Source organism: Schistocerca serialis, chromosome 5, assembly GCF_023864345.2.
Source record: "Schistocerca serialis cubense isolate TAMUIC-IGC-003099 chromosome 5, iqSchSeri2.2, whole genome shotgun sequence".
Taxonomy (NCBI): domain Eukaryota; kingdom Metazoa; phylum Arthropoda; class Insecta; order Orthoptera; family Acrididae; genus Schistocerca; species Schistocerca serialis.
The window spans coordinates 149,313,765-149,338,696 of record NC_064642.1 but is presented as its reverse complement, the minus strand read 5'-3'; positions in this window follow the sequence as shown (position 1 = coordinate 149,338,696).

Sequence of the window (24,932 nt, the reverse complement as noted above, 5' to 3'; positions counted from 1 at the left end):
GGATATTAAAATGTGATTAAATGTATTTCGTGCAGTTGCACAGAATTTAAGAAAATACTACTAGCCACTCACTTAAATACGATTCAATTACCAGGTGTCAAGCTAATTATGTGAGACACTTTAACAGACACCTTTAAACACAATAACTTTAACACATCTCTTACGTACATAACGTAGTCCATAATAATCCAATTGGCTTTGAACTTTTTTTTCGGAGGAGAGGTGGTGTGGTGCCTCTCGGTCGATTGTCGTTTTGGTTGTAGTTCGACTGATGAACCCATGTTTCATCGCCCGTGAAGATGCTTGACAAAAAATTGTCACGATGAACATCATAACTCGCAAGCAATTCAGCACAGATGGTCCTACATTGCTTTTTATGGTATTGTGTTAGGCGGCAAGGAACCAAATGAGCATACATCTTTGAATACCACAACTGGTAGACGAGTGTGTCAGTACCACCAACAGAGACGTTCATTTGTACACCGAGGTGTTTGACTGTGATCCGTTGATCATCTCGAATGAGAGTGTCCGCACGTTCCAACATTGCAGAAGTCACAGCTGTGTGCGGCCGGCTGGCACGGGCGAGACTGGACTGTGTGCAGGATCTCGTTGCAATGACGACAGACGTGTCGCGCAACGACTCATCGTATGTTTCATCACAGCTAGGTCTCTGTAGACATTCTGCAGGTGTCTATGAATATCTGTGATGCTCTGGTTTTCCGCCAAAAGAAACTCAATATCAGATCCCTCTATGGAACACACCTCGACGCCATTTGAAGGCAATTTATAGTGCCGCCAAAGGTCAGAACTTCATTAAACTATAAGGGCTGAGGTGGTAATATTCCACGATATCCCACAACAAATTCCGCATTCTCTCAACAGAAATTGGCCCAGAAAAAGTTTTGGGTTACTTATTAAACGTACCTTCTGTAAATCTATGAGGCCTGCCGTAAATTATCGTCTGCAGTGGACATACCTCACTTGAATATTCTTTGTATAAGCTGACAGGGTGAGATTGGGAGTCACCTTGCGACGTTACTGCCACAGAACAATGCTGACTTAAACTCAACTCTTGTTCTCCTGGATTAATGCCCAGACTGGTCAAAAACAGGCTGAAAAGCTTGTAAGGGCGTTGCAGGACAGGTAGCTCTGAGAAATAGTTGTTAAGAAAAAAATTCAATATGTGGCGCCGTTCACGAGTTAATTAGCGTTGAAGTTAGGCAATGAGGACGTTTTTGTGGGCAAACTCAAGCGACTCGAGAGACATGGTGTCTCGAAAAGCGTTTTTAATTTTGTTTCCTAAAACGGAACAAGAGAGCGATACAAAAATTGGACGTGGGACATCGAGCCTGAGTCTAAGGCTAAGCAATCTTGTGCGCTACCTACTATGCTGTGAGAATCACTGACACGAACTGTATCTGGCAGATCGAGGACGCAGATGACATCGTTTCCACAAATTCAGCTAAGGCGCTGCACTTATGGACTGTGCGGCTGATTCCGGCGGAGGTCTGAGTCCTCCCTCGGGCATGGGTGTGTGTGTGTTTGTCCTTAGGATAATTTAGGTTAAGTAGTGTGTAAGCTTAGGGACTGATGACCTTAGCAGTTAAGTCCCATAAGATTACACACACATTTTTTAAACACAAATTCAGTTTTGATCTGTCTTTAATAACCTCATGATTGACAGAACGATTATCTGCAGCAGGTAAGTGCAGATATTTCGAGTAGTGACTGAGGACGGTGTGCTTAAGAGCAACAAATCAATATTTACATCATTGGCTGACTGATAATTACAGCTAGTACAAGTCATATGTTTTTAAGTTGCCTAGTACTTCCAAGTACATATGTGAAGAACAAGCCCTTAGTGCTTATTTTCCCTGGACAGCAGGTCAGGTCTTGAAGTGTGGATACATGGACGCAAAACGGCTAGTGTATACCGACAGGCACAGTCAACTTCGTGATGTGCAGAAAATATCAGCTTCTAAAAATTTTGTGATTTGTTTCTGGAAAGACTGGTCGACACAGAGAAAAACTCTTTAATCTTCTGTACTTAAATCAGAGAATTTAACTAAAGCGCATTATTTACAACTTTTTTTCGTGGCGTAATACATCAATATTGAGGACTTGTTGAGGCTGATAATATATTACTACGCACTTCTTCAAGACTTGTAAAACAATTAGACGCTACACTACGCATAAGTTATTCTTCACGTCCCATTGCTGCAGCTGCTGTACTGTTACTTCAGTGTCCATAGTGGTCGAATGCCATCATATTGCTCCTAATGACAACCTGGAAACTGTATGGGTCGTAGATTATTTTGCAAGAAATGAATTGCAAGGTTTTACCCGCAGCAATTTTCGATTGTTATTATTATGCGTTTATTGTCTTGGGATCGTTACATTCAAGTCAGACTGACAACACAAGCAATACTAAGCGTCAGTCTGGGCGAACGAGAATGGCGAGGGAACATTAATATTCCGCTAGGTGAAGATATTTGCTTCTGTGTCAAAGGTGTTTTGACGACTGAAACAACAATCGCTTGCAGGCTCTCTGGGTGACGCTTTTACTGCAAACCACAACGTAAGGAGAAGAATAACAAACACCATAAAACACGATGGGGAAAGACTAACCACTTCATTTTCATTTCTTTGTTGCCAACTTGAATACAATGCTGTTGCTCGTCAAGTTAACACGCAAGACGCTGACAGCGTTGGTGTATTGTAGATAGGCGTAACGAAGGAAAGTAGTCATATAAGATATCTGCGACATCGCCAATGACATGGTAGTAATAGAATGTAATTTTTAATTTTAATGTGAAATGACTTTTAAACTTAAATTCCCGTAAGTACAGGTTGTTAATTTTGCGTCTACTCTATTTGCATGTTCCTATGAGGCTCTCCCTTATCCTGTCACGTCCTCGATGATATACTGCGCATATATTTTCTTCATTGACATAATTCTTTAACAGTAAATTTACTTAACTCGTTACATCTGCCAAGGGATCTAAAGTAAGAGAAAAGCGGAAAGTTCTTTAGTAAAAAAATATTGTCAGTACCTGATCTGGTTCTTTTTTAACTGCTAAGAATTCCAGGGATTTTTCATTTTGGGAAAAACACCACCACCAAAGTAATATTTTCATCGATATATGCGCTTATTTCAGCAGTGTCTGTATCTGAGTGGCACTGTTAATAGTGATGTGTTCTTACGCAATTAGTTAAAAATGAATCTCGTGTGTCATTAAAACGTCTACCCAATCTCAATAACCAGCTTGATACTTAACCATTGTCGGTAGCTCCTGGATCTGCACGCACCTTGTGACAATGACTGACTGCATATGAACTGTTCCGTTATTACAAGCGTGTTGTGCGGAAAGCGCAGCTTTACTGATTATACTTTTCTGTCACATGTTTTTTCACCCTTGGACCACTACGAATCATATAATCGAAAAAATATTATTTGGCGGCTCCTTTTTGTTGCCTACGAATGATTTATCACTTTCCTTCCAATGAATTGTTGTTGGTTTCCTCCTATTCTTCACGGTTATTTGTAAGAGGCTTGTGTTCCTTAGACTTTTTGGACCGTCGAGAAATTTGATAAGAGGTCTTACCCCATTTCGGCTTTATGTCGTCGTCTAAACGTTATTTCATACACTCTTCAAGAATCCAGAGGTGTTGGTGAGTCTTTATAGCCCAAAGCATTTCAAATGTTGGCTATGATTCAGACTATATATTGCAGTAGAACTCAAACCGTGCTCATCCTTGCTGGCAGTCAACTGTTTTTATTTGGAATGAGATCACGATAGTTTGGAGGTCAGGTAAGTGCATTCATGTACGAGGGGTGTTCATTGGTCGCCAGTCGCCACCGACAATTCTCCAGTGAGGAAGGAGTACATTACTCCTGAATTAGTACATCACTCAATGAGGTGAACTCAAGCGAGTTACTGAAGGCCAACTGGTGCCAATGATCTGTAAGCATATCCCAGTGTTATTTGTTCCTGAGTTTCGACAGGAAACTCCACCCATGAGAATCCATGCGATCCGATCGAAATATTTATCACATGAAGGTTTCATCATTGGCGTACTGCCAAAAAGGAATGACGTCTTATATGTTATCCATCTTAATCTGACCATGACACTGGCTGGTACCAATCGGTGTATCCCATGCAACGATACAACCTAGCAAGGTGATATGCTGTGGTATGGCTGGTAGAACGTTCTTGTTATCCAAACTTACAAGTGATCCGCTACCATATGGCTACATGCCAAAATCACATGTCGGAGGAAGGTTAGAGTCTCTTCTCATGCTGACGACTAGAGCATTATAAACGACGTAAAAGCCGTAGAGCTGCCAGCCATCTCGTGGACTACATCAACTCACCATCGCTAAGATTTCACCAGAGCAAAGATAGATTTTATTCTTGTTTATGCAGTTCCTTTCTTTAATATGGTAACGTAAGCCACTATCGTATTCTGTTAGTAAGTGGCCTCACCCTTTAGCCTCTTCCATTGGTACCCGTCGCCGGCCATGCTCTCTTGGGTTCACAGGGTCTCAAGTTTCTTTTGATTCCATCCTCCCACCCACCTCGCTTGTGGTCTGCCAAGGCGGTCTCGTCTCTTGCAGCTTCCTTTCTAGTGTTGCATTCACCATTCTTTCTTCTCTTTTCAGTACATGTTTCAGCCATTCATTTCCTCTGCTCTTTTTTAAAGCTGTCACTCCAGGTTTACTAAACAGCACACACATCCTAAGATTCTTCTTAACAACTTGTTTTCGAAGCTCATAGTTTTTCTCTTCATCTTCTTACTCAGTGTCCAAATTGATAATGGTCACACAATTACATTGTCCAAGCGGAGATAGGTCGTTCTTGTTTCTAATTTGCTGCTGAATCCTTTGGACCCTGCGTATTTCATCTCTGATAGTACTTCTTAAACATGCTTAAATTTGATTCTTTATATTGCCAGTAATCCTCCCGTTTCCTCTTCATCGTTCCTTGCTACAATCACACATTTTGCGTTAGCTTGAGTTATCCTCAGATACATTTCTTGTGCCTCCTCAACAAGCATTTTAGTTATTATTAGATCATTGTCCTCCACTATAACTTTATCATTGGCAAACGTTACAGTTCAGATTAGATTCAGTTTTCGTTCCATAAGCCCAACAATGAGATGATTCTCGAGGATGTGGAACAATTCACAAAGTATAACATAAAAAACATAAAACATTTGAATATAACACTCGCTACTCTGATCATTTATCAGGTGATTGTCAAAACAGGTGGATGCATTACAGTAAACTGGAACTGCTAACATTTACAGAATTAATAATGTCAGAATGCAACTTAGTTAAGCACTTTTAATAAATTTATCATACACAACATACCTAACCTTTACTGTTATGACCAAGTGCTCACAAAACTGAAATCTAACACACATTTTTACTTAAATTAGTCTAACAGTCCCTGTTAAGATCTTCATCTCTAGGGTAGAAGGAGTTGTCTATCAAAAAGGCTTTCAAACACTGTTCTATAGAGTTCATTTGACCAGCTACATTTATACATTTTTTGATCAATGAAGCTCTTTTAGGAACTTTTCCGATAACAATTTAAATAGGTTACGGGAGATGCAGTCTCGCTGTTTGATACGCCTCTGCTGCAAAGCATTCAGATTCCCTACCTTCGCACTCACTTAACATTTTGCTTTTTTCAGTGCACATTCTGATCAGCTTAGAAGATATCCCAGCTTCTTGGATTATCCTCCATATTCTTTCTGGACACAATCATAGGCTTTCTTGAAGTCTATAAATAGCTTGTATACCTTGCTATCAAATTAGATTTTTTAAATTATGTATCTGGGAAATAAGGAACACATAATCGGAAATATTATATTTGGTGGTGCCTTTTCGTTGCCTAAGAATGCTTTATCGCTTTCCTTGCAATGGATTGTTGTTGGTTCACTCCTATTCTTCACGGTTAAGCAAATCGATATTACTGTGTATATCTCAAATGAAGGAAAATCTCAGATACATGCAGGTCATGTGAATGGAGATACATTGGTTTTATGAAAACCTGTTCCATTGGTGTGTTTCTGACGAGTTTTAATTCAGAGCTTACGAAACAAATGAGAATCCAAGCTAGCGTACAATAGCGTAACATTCAATAGGCTTCACGAAACCAACTGATTCGACAGCAGGAATCATCTCAGTATTTCTGAAGACCGTATAAGGAAAATAACAGTTCTGCCTTAAGACATTTCAGTACTATAAACTACAGAGAAACTATAGTTGTCATTTCATTTTAGCATGTTTATATTCTCATGCTTAGGAGTTCACTGGGTAGCACCAGATATTTGTTGAATGACAACTGCGAAATGTCGTTTGTGATGATTGGCTGTAGTATAAGACGTAGAGTCACTTAACGTCCTCATCAACGCTACGACAGTGGTCACCACACCACTACTCTTCAACTGCAAGCATCACTCCCTCAATCAGCGGCCAAAATTTAACCACGAAAGTGAAAATTTGCGAATAACAGGAAGTCTTAGCGTAAGCTTTTATCAGAATACCACTACCTGAACAGTTTAGATAAATCAGAACCTTCGATACCAACTGTTGACCTGGACCAAATACGTCAAAACAATCCCCCATATAAAAAAGAAAAAGAAAAGAAGAAAAACCCGATTTCAAATGACGACCAGTGACACAACACACTCCCAGCGCCTTGAATATAAACATCACATACAGAATTGAACAAATTCTCAAAAATAACATAGAAGCCAACTAGAAATTTAGTGTTTTATTTGGGGACAAACTTAAATAACGACCACAAACTCACGATACTAGTAACAGATACAAAACGAAACAACCAGAGAAATACGACAGACTCCAAAAAGAAAATTAATGCAAATCTTAAAGGAAATCGTAGCACCACTTGCCCTATGTTCACTGCCTGACATAAAAAAAGTGATGCACCCGAAAGATGTGGTCGGATGTCATAGCGACTTTGTACAGGTACACACCATCAGCGGGTATGTATATGATTAGAGTTCCGATTCTATATGACGGGTAGATCGGCCAGCAGACTTGACCAGTACCGTTCGTGTTTAGTGTTTTTACCAGATCTTGCAGGGTATGTACGGGGCATGAATAGCATCAGATGTAGAGTTATCGTGGCTAAGGACACGGAGATGCTGCGTACGCGCGTGAGACCGCGTTATCAGCGTCTGACAAGTTTAGAATGGGCATCACTGTGTGTCTCCAACGGCGAGCTAGTCGAATCAAGACACCAGATATGACAGTGACCTGATACTCGACTGCTTGGGAACGCGAGGGCTGCCATACGCGTCGTCAAGGTTACGGTCGACCGCATCTAAACTGCACAAGGGAGAATCGTTGTATTGTGCACCAAGTACATAGAAATCTCTTGACATCTGCACTTGCCATCAGAGAAGGAATAACGGACTCCCTGCAACGTTCTGTGCCAACCCGCACCATTGGTCGAAGGCTAGACGCAGCATTATTACCGTCCCACTCATAGGCCGCCTTTGACACCATCATGACGGGCAATTATGGACTGCTAATAAATGGTGTCACACTGTGTCCAGTGTTGAGTCGCGGTTCTGCACTATCCCAGCTGACCATCGCCGGCGAGCACGGCGGCGATATGGGGAGTTATCTCATTTTTCCAATGTTTTGGATAGCACAGCAGTATTACACTTACAGTCACGATGTGGGAAGCCGTAGTACACGAATACAGGTCACAGGTGGAAGTGACTAAGGGAACTCTGACGGCACAACAGTACGTCTGGACACCCATGCTATAGTACCATTTTTAAAGACGACAATACTCGTCTACAGACGGCACACTTGACAAGGAACTGTCTGCGTGATGCTGAGGCACTCTGGTGACCAGCAGATCCTCCGCCCTTACCCTGACAGAGCATGTTACGACCAGCTCGGGCTTCAACAACGTCCCAAAATGGTTCAAATTGCTCCAAGCACTATTGGAGGTCATCAGTACCCTAGACTTAGAACTACACTCCTGGAAATTGAAATAAGAACACCGTGAATTCATTGTCCCAGGAAGGGGAAACTTTATTGACACATTCCTGGGGTCAGATACATCACATGATCACACTGACAGAACCACAGGCACATAGACACAGGCAACAGAGCATGCACAATGTCGGCACTAGTACAGTGTATATCCACCTTTCGCAGCAATGCAGGCTGCTATTCTCCCATGGAGACGATCGTAGAGATGCTGGATGTAGTCCTGTGGAACGGCTTGCCATGCCATTTCCACCTAGCGCCTCAGTTGGACCAGCGTTCGTGCTGGACGTGCAGACCGCGTGAGACGACGCTTCATCCAGTCCCAAACATGCTCAATGGGGGACAGATCCGGAGATCTTGCTGGCCAGGGTAGTTGACTTACACCTTCTAGAGCACGTTGGGTGGCACGGGATACATGCGGACGTGCATTGTCCTGTTGGAACAGCAAGTTCCCTTGCCGGTCTAGAAATGGGAGAACGATGGGTTCGATGACGGTTTGGATGTACCGTGCACTATTCAGTGTCCCCTCGACGATCACCAGTGGTGTACGGCCAGTGTAGGAGATCGCTCCCCACACCATGATGCCGGGTGTTGGCCCTGTGTGCCTCGGTCGTATGCAGTCCTGATTGTGGCGCTCACCTGCACGGCGCCAAACACGCATACGACCATCATTGGCACCAAGGCAGAAGCGACTCTCATCGCTGAAAACGACACGTCTCCATTCGTCCCTCCATTCACGCCTGTCGCGACACCACTGGAGGCGGGCTGCACGATGTTGGGGCGTGAGCGGAAGATGGCCTAACGGTGTGCGGGACCGTAGCCCAGCTTCATGGAGACGGTTGCGAATGGTCCTCGCCGATACCCCAGGAGCAACAGTGTCCCTAATTTGCTGGGAAGTGGCGGTGCGGTCCCCTACGGCACTGCGTAGGATCCTACGGTCTTGGCGTGCATCCGTGCGTCGCTGCGGTCCGGTCCCAGGTCGACGGGCACGTGCACCTTCCGCCGACCACTGGCGACAACATCGATGTACTGTGGAGACCTCACGCCCCACGTGTTGAGCAATTCGGCGGTACGTCCACCCGGCCTCCCGCATGCCCACTATACGCCCTCGCTCAAAGTCCGTCAACTGCACATACGGTTCACGTTCACGCTGTCGCGGCATGCTACCAGTGTTAAAGACTGCGATGGAGCTCCGTATGCCACGGCAAACTGGCTGACACTGACGGCGGCGGTGCACAAATGCTGCGCAGCTAGCGCCATTCGACGGCCAACACCGCGGTTCCTGGTGTGTCAGCTGTGCCGTGCGTGTGATCATTGCTTGTACAGCCCTCTCGCAGTGTCCGGAGCAAGTATGGTGGGTCTGACACACCGGTGTCAATGTGTTCTTTTTTCCATTTCCAGGAGTGTACTTAAACCTAACTAACCTAAGAACATCACACACTTCCATGCTCGAGGCAGGATTCGAACCTGCGCCCGTAGCGGTCGCGCGGTTCCAAACTATAGTGCCTAGAACCGCTCGGCCACTCCAAAGGCAGTGCTTCACCCTACAAAGTCATTCCTAATAAATCAGTACACTGCCGTTACATGTGCAAATATAGATTATTGCTTGACTGGTGCAGTGTACTAATAAGGAACATAAATTCTTGGTGGCCAAGGGTGTACATCTGTCAGTTATTGATTTGGTCCTCTTGGGTAGGAATGGGCTTCAGTCTCCACGGTATAGGTTACGTGGAGTGGGTGTCAATGGCGTGGAATCACTGGGAACATCACTGCTTGCTTTAAGCATTGAGGCTGAAAGGTTTGAGAAATCTGGATAAACATAGGGCTATAATTATCTTTCTCGGTGTATGATCAATCTTACTGAAACTGTGTTTCCTCTAGGGGAGGCAGCTTGTTACTGACAACAGTGTCTCAAGGTCATGATGGCGTTACCAGCTAAACTGCGTACACCTACAACAAATATTAATTCGCGGGATAAAGCACTGGCAGGTACAGGACTTACCACCGGAATAGTTGTGCATGGTAGAACTTTTGACCTACAATGAAGAGTTGGATAAACTGCATTGTGTAGTCCGCAGGAGCATAGCACGGCTTACAGATAAAGATGGAGAGTTTATGGTGCCTGTGAGTTTGGACAGTTTTGCCATGGACCCAAAAAGACATAGGATAGTACCAAAAATACAGGTTCTGTTGCAGTTATCGCTTCATAAGCACAAAGATTGTCACCAATGTGTATCCCATCCTGAACAGTATGGAGACGCTCGACAATATGGGTAAATGTAAATACTCCTTGACCACAGATATGAAAAGCGGCTACCACCAGCTTGACGTAGCTCCATAAGACTGCTAAAAGACAGTTTTTTTCTCACCGTGTGGACATTACCAGTACTATACGATGCTGTATGGAGTGAAAAATGCACCGGCTACATTTCAGAGACTCTTGCACACAGACGTTTGGGGACTGAAGCCTAAAAAAAATGCGTGGTATATTTTGAAGACATAATTTTATTTTCGAAGGATATGGAAGACCATGAGAGACGACTGCAAGGAGTTTTTAAATGACTACAGGCGGCACACCCAACAGTGTCAGTAAATGCCATTTTGTTTCAACAGAAGTAAACAGTCTGGGGCATGTAAGTAGCCACGACGGAGTAAAAACTGATCCGTGGCTGATATCAGCGGTCTTATTTTGTATTGCTGCACACTGAAAAGCAGTTACATTCATTTCTGGGCTTCTTTAATTATTACGGGAGGTTTTTGGGGGATTTTTGCGAATATTGCTGAGCCTTTGAATCATCTATTAAAAAAAGGAGTGCACTGATTTTGTGCACTGTCGTCTAAGCGCTAAATCGGGTGACTCTGACGTTCTCTGAACTATGAGATCCTGCCTGATTGTACTCTAGTTCGTACGACTGTTGAGTAGGTTATGCCATCACTGTATACTCGACAGGGATGCTCCACTTGTCGCCATCCCTGTCCATTCCGACAATTTTTTTTCCCTTAACTGCAGTTCTGTTGTGCAACGTTGCTCCATCTGTTATTGAATTTGTCCTGATTTTTTTTGCACTTTACGTACTAGTATACATATTATATTAATTCACCTCTCGTGGTATATCCCTGTTTTTAATTAGAAGCTTATTTTTCAATCCTCACATAGCTGCACCATTTGAATTTAATTGCTCTGTAGTATTTCCTGTTATACTGCTAAACCAAGCAACAGGTAACTGATGCTCAGCTGATTCTGGGTGTTGTACTGTTCTTCGCTTGTAATGAACATAAATTACACAAATGGCGACCAGAATCGCTACAATACTAGCAGCTGAAATGCTTATGTCCGTAACCCTACTACACTTCGTCTCGCGATACTGTTGGATGTGTTGCAACATCTGTTCTGCGGAAATCCAACCGTTCCGTGACGCTATTAGTTGTTCTAATGAGTGAAGGATTTCTGGTTTTATGGTATCGTTTAGAAATGTTAGATTTCGGACTGGCAGTATCTGTAACCACTTATCTGACCATAACAGCAAAGGGTATGTCAGCTCAATCTTTGCGGTACTTATACACTGAAGAACCAAAGAAACTGGTACACCTGCCTAATGTCGTGTAGGGCCCCCGCGAGCACACAGAAGTGCCGCAACAAGACGTGGCATCGACTCGATTAATGTCTAAAGTAGTGCTGGAGCGAACTGACTCCGAGACTCTTGCAGCGCTGTCCATAAATCCGTAAGAGTACGAGGGGGATGAGCACGTGGCAAGGCTTCCCAGATTTGCTCAACAATGTTCATGTTTGGGGAGTTAGGTGCCCAGCGGAAGTGTTTAAACTCAGAAGAGTGTTCCTGGAGCCACTCTGTAGCATTTCTGGACGTGTGGATTGTCGCCTTGTCCTGCTGGAATTGCCTAAGTCTATCGGAATGCACAATGGACATGAATGCATGCAGGTGATCAGACAGGATGCTTACGTACGTGTCACCTGTCAGTGTCGTATCTAGACGTATCAGAGGTCTCATATCACTCCACTCCAACTGCACGCACCACACACCATTACAGAGCCTCTACCAGCTTCAACAACACCCTGCTGACATGCAGGATCCATGGATTCATAAGGTTGTTTCCACATCCGTACACGTCCTTCCTCTCGGTACAATTTGAAACGAGACTCGTTCGACCAGGCAACATGTTTCCAGTCATCTACAGTCCAATGTCCGTGTTCACGGACCCAGGTGAGGAGTAAGGCTTTGTGTCGCGCAGTCATCAAGGGTATACGTGTGGGCCTTCACCTCCGAAAGTTTCATTGAAAGGTTCGTACGCTGACACTTGTTGAGGGCTCATATCACTCCAACTGCACTCGCCCCACACCATTACAGAGCCTCTACCAGCTTCAACAGCACCCTGCTGACATGCAGGATCCATGGATTCATAAGGTTTTTTCCACATCCGTACACATCCTTCCTCTCGCTACAATTTGAAACGAGACTCGTCCTACCAGGCACATGTTTCCAGTCATCTACAGTCCAGTGTTGGTGTTGAAGGACCCAGACGAGGAGTAAGGCTTTGTGTCGTGCAGTCATCAAGGGTATACGTGTGGGCCTTCACCTCCGAAAGTTTCATTAAATGGTTCGTACGCTGACACTTGTTGATGGCTCAGCATTGAAATCTTCAGTCGTCGCTGGTCCCCTTCTTGCAGGATCTCTTTCGACCCGGCCGCAGCAACGTCGGAGATTTTATGTTTTACCGGATTTCTGATATTCACGGTACACTCGTGAAATGATCATACAGGAAAATCCTCACTCCACCGCCACCTCGAAGATTCTGTGTCCCATCGCTCGGGCACCGACTATAGCACCACGTTCAAACTCACTTAAATCTTGATAACCTGCCGGTGTACCAGTAGTAACCGATCTAACAACTGCACTAGACACTTGTTATCTTATATAGGCGTAGCCAGCCGCGGCGCCATATTCTGCCCGTTTACATACCTCTGTATTTGAATACGCAAATCTGTACCACTTTCTTTGGCGTCTCAGGGTAGTTGTGGCTGGTAAGGGAAACGTCTTCCTGGCTATATGACAAACTGTACCATTAATTAGGATTCCATTGTCTTTTAGCTTCCTTTTGGCCATATCCTGTGGCTTTCCTATTTTATAACAATCCCGATTTGTAATTTCTGGAGTGTATACCTAACTTAACAAGTCCATACCCATTCCATTAGAATGCACCCGGGGGGATAATACTTCCCTCCAACACCTTGTTGGCTCATATTTTCCCCAGGTACACTCGTACCTTACAAGCTTGTGTATCAGTGCGGTCTACTCCAGTTGGACACACCATGAAATTCTCCTGTTGGCAATCTCATAATTCTTCTTCGGACATCAGTGATTAAGTTTCCTGGTTTTCTGAAATCAATATCATTTCTCTGGATAACGCGTAATTGTACCCATTTCCCTATTGTGGAGCCTTACAAGCTGACACGCCACCTGGGAGAACGGAATTTACTGTCACTACGCCTCCCTTCTTCCCAAATAGTGGTGGATAATGAAATACTGCAAAATGCTACAGCAATATGAACCCCAATGATTCAGAAATAATGAGCTGAAATATAAACAAAACGCAATAGAACACAAACACGTGGGCTTAGTGCATATAGTATGTTGTGTGAACTCTGACCTCTGTAATTACTGGTTTCTTTGCTATCTTACATGTTTTGTTCCTGATCATCTGTGGTGTTGGAATTTGTGTCAAAGTATCTGCCGCTGGACTGAAGGGTTCACGTCGGCTTATAAGGATAATCGATTACTTTGTTGGAAGCTACCTCTTTACGTTTACTGGTGATGTCATCTCTACCACCTGGTCTGGACCCTGGTACTTAGTTAAAATCTTTTTATGTATTCTTTTGGTGTATGCAGGTTTGTCACGAAAATCCACTGTCTCAATCGATATTGTGGTGGTATACCTGTACGTTGCCCTCATCTTTTCCTGACATTCGAGTGACAGATGTATGTCTTGTTTGATCTTTTGCGGAACTTCTCTTAACCGTTTCGCAGTCTTTTTCACTGACGCCTTATCAGAACATAATTTAAGTTTCAGAACCTTGAAAGGAGCTAGCGCCTTTGTATTGTATAGCACCTTCTATGAATAAAGATCTGCACTAATGTGTGCTTCTGAATTATATGCTGAGACGACGTAATGAAGATACGTGTCCGAACTGTTGTGCTGACTACTCTCATAATGACTTAACAGTTTTGAAAATGAGCGATCAACCCTTTCGGTATGTCCACTTGCAGACAGTTGTCCTTTAATACATCTTGCAATATTTAAACAGGGCATCTGCCAGTATTCACCAGGTGAGCTATCGAAGACATATTAAAGTCAGAATATACTATTTCCAGCTGCTGCCCTATAAAGTAGTCTAAGAATATCTAAACTAAACAGTTTAAAAAATCTTTTTAATGACATACACCAGTGACTAGTGTCTGCTTTTTGCGTACATGGCACACAGTCTCTCAGATGCTGTTCAACATAATTACCGCTTTCTGGTATGCCACCAAAATTTTTCGGTTGCTCATCTATCTGTCGTTGTACCTCCTCCATGAGTCGCCAACAGGTTGTCATATACCTCTTGCAATACTTCGTTTCTCTAAGATGCAAGAATCACCATCTGTGGTTTGCAGTTCACAATTTTGCACGGAAAGTCATCGTGTGTCACAAACGCTGGCTGCGAACCTACAGTCCAACAGTCTACACCATTTCCTTGTGTCTTTTGTCACTCTGAGAATATTTTGTTTGGTGCTTCCAGAACTCCAATTTTCCTGATTAGTGTGCCTGTATTAGTGTGCGACCTCTTAGGTTTATGCAGCAATTATCTTTAACGGCCATCGTGCTAGTTTACTGGAAGGGTCTTTCAATTCCATTAGCCACTTAAACGAAAGTAGGTAATACCAAAAATATCAGCTATCATTTCTTTTTCTGTCGTAGAATAGTTGCATTCGACCTTGGTCTTGTTTAATGGAGCTACATGCGGTAGCTTTCCCTGGGCACGGCACAATAGCGCTTCTCTGGCTGCAAATTTTGCATGAAGGAACTTTCTGAAGCCCTGAGGTTAAAAATAAGCCGAGCCAAGGGCGCTGATCGCTGACAGGCTCTGATAATGGGAGCACATTCAGTCATCAATACGAGGGCAATTATGTCATCGACTGCTATAAAATCACCTTCCTTCCACTCACACTCAGAACCTGGTCACTCCATCTGCATCACTTGGACTGGTGGAAGGCCTGCTCTACTAGTTGCAGGATGATCTACGACAAAGTGTTACCAGCGCCGCGAGCTTGGTGTCCGTTTCGGCCGTCTGGTTATGGAGGGAACTCCTACTCTGAAAACTAAATTTCGTGGGTCACATCTGTGACTGCCCAAAAATAAAGGCTGGACTGATTTAGCGATATGCCCACCTATGAGCAGTTGAGCTTGGGAGCAGAGTCTCTGTGCCGCTCCTCTTGGCCAGGACAACTACTGCCTTACCTGCTGTGTCCAGGAACCACTTCTTGAGCTGTTCTTCGTGTCGCTGTTGGGTCTACCGTCTACACGCCATCAAGTCAACCGACAACGGGGGCATGGAGACTTCTGGGACCGACCCTGAGTGTAGGTAGACTCCTCGTGAGCGCTGAGGCTCCGGCGAACGTCCACAGCCACGGAAGGTACAGCGACGAACTGGCCGCCATACGCGCCTACGATGGGGCCGCAGCACTGTCCGCACACAGTGCCAGAGTCCTGTGCCAGGAGATTTCTCGCCGGGCGCTGATGAGCAAGGCGGGCTTAGCACGGCCGCCACCAGTTCACACTGGGAAGAAGACTGAATGATTGTAAAACTCTCGGAAATAAATGAATGTTAACTGAATTATGTCTCATTGGCGCCCCGGCGCTCCACCACCGGATGTCCGTTCGACTACTCTACACTCACGCAGGAGGCCCCATCTGTTGGTCTCCTACAAATGCATGACTGAATATAAATGCAGATGCTAGCCAAGTCTGTATGTTGCGCTGTTGACCTAACATCGAACAGCACCTGTGCAATGCCTTCAATACATTGCAAGTGTCAGTCGCCGCCTTAACAGTTTTCTGAATGGTTGTGAGTGCATTATATCGGAGCTAGGCGACTCCGTACGGGTGCATATCGTTGGTACTCATATGGGGGTCTAGTGAGTGATCCTGACGGACAGTCATTGACGAGGATTTTGACGAGTGTAACAGGAAACCATGGTGCCAAAGTCACAAAACTTGGGCCGCTGAGCAATGGAAGAAACTCACTTAGACCGACACGTCTTGTTTCACACTGTTTCTAACTTCATTTTGGCTGATCAAGTGCATCCCATAGTACAATGTTTTTTCCCCAACGGTGAGGCCGTGTCACAAGGCGACAGGGTCACACGTATCGGCCAAGACTGAGCACGAGGATAATTATCGCAACAAGCTGGCCATCAAAGTCACCAATTCTTAATATTATTGAACGTTTGTAGTCTACTTTGGAGACAAGGGTCTTGATCTCTATCTCCAGTATCGTTAGCTGAAATTGCCACTGTTTTCCAGAAATAGTGGTGTAATACATCCTTGAGAAGCGTACAGGACCAGAGTTTGTCCATTATGAAGCGACTATAAGCTGTTTCTAAAGCCAGCGGGTTTAATATACCATATTAGGCATGGGTATGTATCTTCGATTTTTCCATGTTTCTGGCTGTCTCTTGTACCATTGCGATAAGATGACAACTGTCGTTTATGCACGACGGACCCCCAAACCTTTTTTTGCCGACGGAGCAACAGTATCTCACCGTAACGTGTCATGAGCGATGAACTGGTCGAGGAGCTCCTGTAGCGTGGTTTTCCCACTTCACCGGACCTGAATCCCTTGGACTTCTGACTACAAAGACATTTAATGGCATTGGTGTACGCCCAGCCCGTCGAGAATGTGCTAACGTAGCAGGAGACAGTTACCAATGCATGTGATGCAATCCGAATGGAGTAAGATGTATATGAAAGAATGCGTGATTCACTGCGAAGAAGGACGGAAGGATGTGTCAGGATGCGTGACAGACACATGTAGTACTGCCTAGAGTGCCTGTTTCTACGTAACAGACAGGTGGCAATAAGAGGTCATTTTTGACTCATATCTCAACAGAAATTGGTTTCTAGACATTTCGCTGCAGTAACTTTTCCCCTAGGTTTAACCAAACCTACCTCCTGTAGGAATATGTGACACTTTTCTTTAAAAATCCTTTATGGTTCAACGGAAAAGCTGATGACGATACAGAAAGAGAACAACAGAAAGCCAAAATGGGATCCCGACAAATATAGGAAAAAATTACGATAACTAACGAAATGCTGTATCAGAAACATTACTCGGTCTATGTAGCACAGCTTATAACATCGACACCAATACAAAAAAGGCCAAAACCGATGGCAGTACAAAAAAAGTAAAAGACCAATTATTTCCCTTACCTTCCACGGAGGAAGTACTGTGGAAACAATGTGGTAGGGCTTATACCCATTAGTCATCCACAAAAACCAGAATTTAAGTATACACAAACAGCTAGAATATAAAAGCTAACGATACTACTATACAGGTAGGAAGGTCTAGAACTTATTCAGAACTTCAAATAAATATTCCAGTTGCCATAGCGCCACTTTTTCAGTACGGCCTCTACCAGGCAGTATGGTGCATACATGTTTCACGTATGGTCTACGTGTCAAAACTGGTTATATTTCTTGTGGGTTGAAGTATACGTCTAAGGAAAAGTCAGAACAAGAATACCGTGGAGAATGGTCTGAATGCTGCATAAAATTATCCGTTCAAAGTGTTTAGAGAGCGAAAATCACAGTTTGGGCTCTGGATACAGGCTACATTGGACAATTGTGAAAAGTTTGCGTGAGACCTTACTTTAGTCATTTCAAAGAAACGTTCAAGGGAAGGCATGGAAAGAAATTGGTGAAACACTTGAAATATTTGAATTCTCATCTAATGTCAGTAATCAAGAACAGATTTTCTTAAGTTTCCCTGTGTCCTTGAGATTTCATTGAGGGAAACAAGATTTGTGTAAAAGATTTTTGCTTAGCATTTATGAGAAGACAAACAAAGTTAAGCTACAGGAAACCTCAACCTACCAATTTAACACATTTTGTAGGCTTCAATAGACGTTCTCGTGTTAGATTTGTCAGGCAAGTCTACGAGTCCAAAGGAAAATTTCAGCTTCTCTTCTCTCTGCGAGAGAATTACCTGCTAGCACAAATATAGGCTTTAACGTATATAGTGAGTGTTTTGAGGAAAACTCGATTGAAAATCATCTATGTGAAGCAATTTTCTGAATTTTGTGAAGTTTTTATCGATTTACTTCATTATTATTGTGATGATTGTGACTTAAGGAGCAACAATGAACATAAGAGATGTCAAAAACAATGATTAATGATGCAACCCTTACGTATTTCAGAAGCAAAGTGCCTTTTATCTCAAAAAAAGTGTTTCATTTACTGTATACACGCATTCATGTATTTGGACTGAGGCATATCCATGTTGTTTGTTGTTGTGATCTTCAATCCAGAGACTGGATTGATGCAGCTCTCCATGCTACTCTATCCTGCGCAAGCTTCTTCATCTCCCAGTACCTACTGCAACCTACATCCTTCTGAATTTGTTTAGTGTATTCATCTCTTGGCCTCCCTCTACGATTTTTATCCTCTACGCTGCCCTCCAATACAAAATTGGTGATCCCTTGATGCCTCAGAACATGTCTACCAACCGATCCCTTCTTCTAGTCAAGTTGTGCCACAAATTCCTCTTCTCCACAATTCTATTCAATACCTCCTCATTAGTTATGTGATCTACCCATCTAATCTTCAGCATTCTTCTGTAGCGCCACAATTCGAAAGATTCTATTCTCTTCTTGCCTAAACTATTTATCGTCCATGTTTCACTTCCATACATGGCTACACTCCATACAAATACTTTCACAAACGACTGCCTGACACTTAAGTGCATATTCCATGTTAACAAATTTCTCTTCTTCAGAAACGCTTTCCTTGCCATTGCCAGTCTACATTTTATATCCTCTCTACTTCGACCATCATCGGTTACTTTGTTCCCCAAATAGCAAAACTCATTTACTACTTTAAGTGTCTCATTTCCTAATCTAATTCCCTCAGCATCACCCGACTTAATTCGACTACATTCCATTACCCTTCTTATACTTTTGTTGATGTGCATCTTATATCCTCCTTTCGAGACAATGTCCATTCCATTCAACTGCTCTTTCAGGTCCTTTGCTATCTCTGACAGAATTACAATGTCATCGGAAAACCTCAAAGTTTTTATTTCTTCTCCAATTATTTTAATTCCTACTCCGAATTTTTCTTTTGTTTCCTTTAGTGCTTGCCAATATACACATTGAATAACATAGGGGATAGGCTACAAACCCTGTCTTACTTCCTTCCCAACCAGTGCTTCCCTTTCATGCCCCTCGACCATTATAACTGCTATATGGTTTCTGTACAAATTGTAAATAGCCTTTCGCTCCCTGCGTTTTACCCCTACCACCTTAAGAATTTGAAAGAGTGTATTTCAGTCGGCATTATAAAAAACTTTATCTAAATCTACAAATGCCAGAAGCGTAGGATTGCCTTTCCTTAATCATTCTTCTAAGATACGTCGTAGGGTCACGTGTTCCAACATTTCTACGGAATTCAAACTGATCTTACCCGAGGTCGGCTTCTACCAGTTTTTCCATTCGTCTGTAAAGAATTCGTGTTAGTATTTTGCAGCCGTGACTTATTAAACTGATAGTTCGGTAATTTTCACATCTGTCAACACCTGCTTTCTTTGGAATTGGAATTATTATATTCTTCTTTAAGTCTGAGGGTATTTCGCCTATCTCATACATCTTGCTCACCAGATGGTAGAGTTTTGTCAGGACTGGCTCTCCTAAGGCCGTCAGTAGATCTAATGGAATGTTGTCTACTCCCTGGGCCTTGTTTCGACTTAGGTCTTTCGGTGCTCTGTCAAACTCTTCACGTAGTATCATATCACCCGTTTCATCTTCATCTACATCCTCTTCCATTTCCATAATATTGTCCTCAAGTACATCGCCCTTGTATAGATCCTCTATATACTCCTTCCACCTCTCTGCTTTCCCTTCTTTGTTTAGAACTGGGTTTCCATCTGAGCTCTTGATATTCATACAAGAGGTTCTCTTTTCTCCAGTGGTCTCTTTAATTTTCCTGTAGGCAGTATCTATCTTACCCCTAGTGATATACGCCTCTACATCCTTACATTTGTCCTCTAGCCATCCCTGCTGAGCCGTTTTGCACTTCCTGTCTACCTCATTTTTGAGACGTTTGTATTCCTTTTTGCCTGCTTCATTTACTGAATTTTTATAATTTCTCCTTTCATCAATTAAATTCAATATATCTGCTGTTACCCTAGGATTTCTACTAGCCCTCGTCTTTTTACCTACTTGATCCTCTGCTGCCTTAACTCTTTCATCTCTCGAACCTACCCATTCTTCTTCTACTGTATTTCTTTCCCCCATTCTTGTCAATCGTTCCCTAATGCTCTTGCTGAAACTCTCTACAACCTCTGGTTTAGTCAGTTTATCCAGGTCCCATCTCCTCAAACTCCTACCTTTTTGCAGTTTCTTCAGTTTTAATCTACAGTTCATAACCAATAGATTGTGGTCAGAGTCCACATCTGCCCCTGGAAATGTCTTACAATTTAAAACTTGGTTCCTAAATCTCTGTCTTAATATTATATACTCTATCTGAAGCCTTTCAGTGTCTCCAGAAGTCTTCCATGTATTCACCCTTCTCTCATGATTCTTGAATCAAGTGTTAGCTATGGTTAGGTTATTCTCTGTGCAAAATTGTACCAGGCGGCTTCGTCTTTCATTCCTTCCCCCCATTCCATATTCTTCTACTATGTTTCCTTCTCTTCCTTTTCCTATTATCGAATTCCAGTCACCCACGACTATTGAATTTTCGTCTCCCTTCACTATCTGAATAATTTCTTTTATCTCGTGATACATTTCATCAATCTCTTCGTCACCTGCGGAGGTAGTTCGCATATGAGCTCGTGCTATTGTGATAGGCGTGGGCTTCGTATCTGCTTTGGTCACAATACGTTCACTATGCTGTTTGTAGTAGCTTACCCGTATTCCTATTTTTTTTATTCATTATTATACCTACTCCTGCATTACCCCTATCTGATTTTGTATTTATAACCCTGTATTCACCTGACCAAAAGTCTTGTTCCTCCTGCCACCAAACTTCACTAATTCCCACTATATCTAACTTTAACCTATCCATTTAGCTCTTTATATTTTCTAACCTACCTGTCCGATTAAGGGATCTGACATTTCACGCTCCGATCCGTAGAACGCCAGTTTTCTTTCTCCTGATAACAAAGCCCTCCTGAGTAGTCCCCGCCCGGAGATCTGAATGAGGGACTATTTTACCTCCGGAATATTTTACCTAAGAGGACGGTTAAATTGGCTCTATGCACTATGGGGCTTAACATCTGGGGTCATCAGTCCCCTAGACTTATAACTACTTAAAGCTAACCAACCTAAGGATATCACACACATCCTTGCCGGAGGCAGGATTCGAAACTGCGACCGTAGTAGCCGCGTGGTTCCGGACTGAAGCGCCCAAGAGGACGCCATCGACATTTAACCACTGCATGCCCTCGGGAAAAATTACTCCTGTCGTTTCCCCTTCCTTTCAGCCGTTCGCAGTACCAGCACAGCAAGGCTGTTTTGGTTAGTGTTACAAGAGCAGATCAGTGAATCATCCAGATTGTTGCCCCTGCAGCTACTGAAAAGGCTGTTGCCCCTCTTCAGGAATCACGCGTTTGTCTGGCCTCTCAACTGCTACCCCTCCGTTTCCGCTGTGGTTGCACCTATGGTACGGCTATCTGTATCGCTGACGCACGCAACCCTCCCCACCAACGGCAAGGTCCATGCTTCGGTGGGGGGGGGGGGGGGGGGGGCATATCACATGTTCGGAACAATTCTGCACGAAACAGAGAGGTAACGTTGAACTTGGAGGCGTGTGCTAGCGTGAGCACGAACAGCGCACGTGTCCGCACAAGGAGTAATTATACCATATTGTTAACGAAGGGATAGGTCAAGATATATTCACGCCGGTACTTCTTTGAGTCTTTCGTCTTACTGGTTGATGCAGTCCATCACGACTTCTCCTGCGCCAACCTCTTCATCCCAGAGTAGCACTTACACCCAGCTTTCTCAGTTATTTGTTGGCTGTATTCAGACATCTGTCTTCTACAATTTTTATTCTGTATAGCTCATTTTAATACCATGGGAAGTTTGAAAAGCGTTAGCAAGCGAAGATCGGGGAATGTTAATTTGCCAGGCCACAAAAAATATAGTACTTCATCCAGAAAAACACAAACTTATTTCAAAAATGTTGTCCAAATTGGTAGTATGAATTTCTCTTGACACCTGAAATCTGACAAACACTAGGAAACGCAGAAGATTACCAGTAAGCCATTCATATTTGAAAATGAAGCAATTTTCAATGGAGCTTTGAAATGGTGACATTACATAGACGTGTTTCAGATAAATTCAATAAAGCACAGTATGCAGGCCATAGTAAAACAGACGAAAAACATGTTAGTTAATACATGTTCCGAAGAGAAATACATCAACCAATCAGTAAACATTTAGCGAACTCATCAGCTGGTAACTGTACCCCGGCAATCGAAACAGAAATGGGCGAATATAAAATAATGTCAAACATAAACTTTATTTAAATCAGAGAAACATTGCTTGAACTCTTTAAGTAGAATACGCACGACCCAGGCTAAAAAAATGTGAAAATAAAATTTAAGCTCAACGCTCGCAAGGCCTCAACTAAAACAACAGGCAGCAGAATTAATCCCGAATACAAAAACAAGCCACCCAAGACCAATATAAATAAAATTCATGAATTACATACCAACCTTAAGGCCGATTGTCAGGACTGGCTAAGGCATAGCAATGTAGTGGCGTTGGAACCAGTAAACTCTTTAAACGAAATCTGGATCAATTGAGACCTAAGACACATAGTATAAAGAGCGCTGTTGGTCAGCAGAAGCAATGCATTACTGTTCACACAGTCTACACACTGAAGTCCTCGCCATAAAAGTCCTATAGGCCTAAGCGCCGATGACTGCGGCTCAGCAATCCCGCCTTGCCCGTGAATTCCGTAGCCACATATAGCAGACCATCTTCCTCGGCCGTCTTCCCCCAAATCAGAGTAAAGTATTTCTCAGGCATGTAAGATGGTGAAATAGCGACCTCACTTGCTCAAAGTGATATTCAGTTGTGGTAACTCGTCAGGCGCCCATGTTCCACATGACTGGCAGCTCTTCTCCTTGGATGGGCATCCTACAGTTACCGGTGCTAAACGATTGAGACTAGCTCAGGGTCACGGAGCACGAAGGTTGTGGTCGCTTCACTACACGTGGCAAAGATATCTCATCTCGGTTTTGAATTTACAACGAAGCGCCATGCGGGTAAGAGTTATTCCTTATTGTCTTAACGCATGTCCTGTCATCCTGTCCTTCTTCCTGTAACTACATGCCATACAGTTTTATTCTCACCTGTACTGCGCAGAGCCTCCTCATTTATTACCTTATAAGTCCATCTAATTTTCAACATTGATGTGTAGCACCACATTTCTAACTTTTCGATTTTCTTCCCCCACAGCCCATGATTTTCGCCTTATCCTCTCGCTATCTTATCTCCTTAAAGGTGTAAGTTGGCTGTTTAGGTTTTCTTATTGGCAACGTTACGTAGCGCACTGTATGTAAATCACTGGCTGTGCTGTATGCAGTCTGTGGCTAGTTTCCATTGTTGTCTGCCATTGTAGTGTTGGGCAGCGGCAGCTGGGCTGTTAACAGCGCGTAGCGTTGGGCAGTTGGAGGTGAGCCGCCAGCAGTGGTGGATGTGGGGAGAGAGATGGCGGAGTTTTGAAATTTGTCATGAACTGATATATATATTATGACTATTGAGGTAAATACATTGGTTGTTCTCTATCAAAATCTTTCATTTGCTAACTATGCCTATCAGTAGTTAGTGCCTTCAGTACTTTGAATCTTTTATTTAGCTGGCAGTAGTGGCGCTCGCTGTATTGCAGTAGTTCGAGTAACCAAGATTTTTGTGAGGTAAGCGATTTGTGAAATGCATAGGTTAATGTTAGTCAGGGCCATTCTTTTGTAGGGATTTCTGAAAGTCAGATTGCGTTGCGCTAAAAATATTGTGTGTCAGGTTAAGCACAGTCCTGTATAATTTTTCTAAGGGGACGTTTCAAAGGAACTTCCTTTCCAGATGAAAATGCGCTCCGAATGTGGCTCGACGAATTCTTCACCTCAAAACCAAATCATTTCCAGTCGCGGAATCGAAAAGTACCCCACTGTTGTCAGACTGTTGTAAACAGAGAAGGAGAATATACTGTTGCTAACTAAAGTCTCTGTTATGTGCAGTTGTTGTGATTATTGAAGTTGTGGAAAACGCTATGAGCTTATACAGCAATATTTGAACAAGTGCCATGCGTGTTACATCAGTGAAGTCCTTTTCGAAAGCACTTTTCCAGTCCCATCGAAGAAAGTATGAAGTTCCATCCGAAAACAGTCGGTATCACATAATTCGAGAGCTCCGAACGTTAAAAATTACTTGAGTACGTAATATAATTCTCTACATTGTGCTGTATAGTGTAGCGAAGACCACAGCTCGCCAAATTTCATCGCCCTGGGTATTCTATGCGGTTAAAATTACAGTACAGCTACTTGCAGACGTCCGGTGTAAGTGGTAATTATCATAAGAAGTCGGAACTTGGTAGCTATTCCAATGTGTTAATGTGG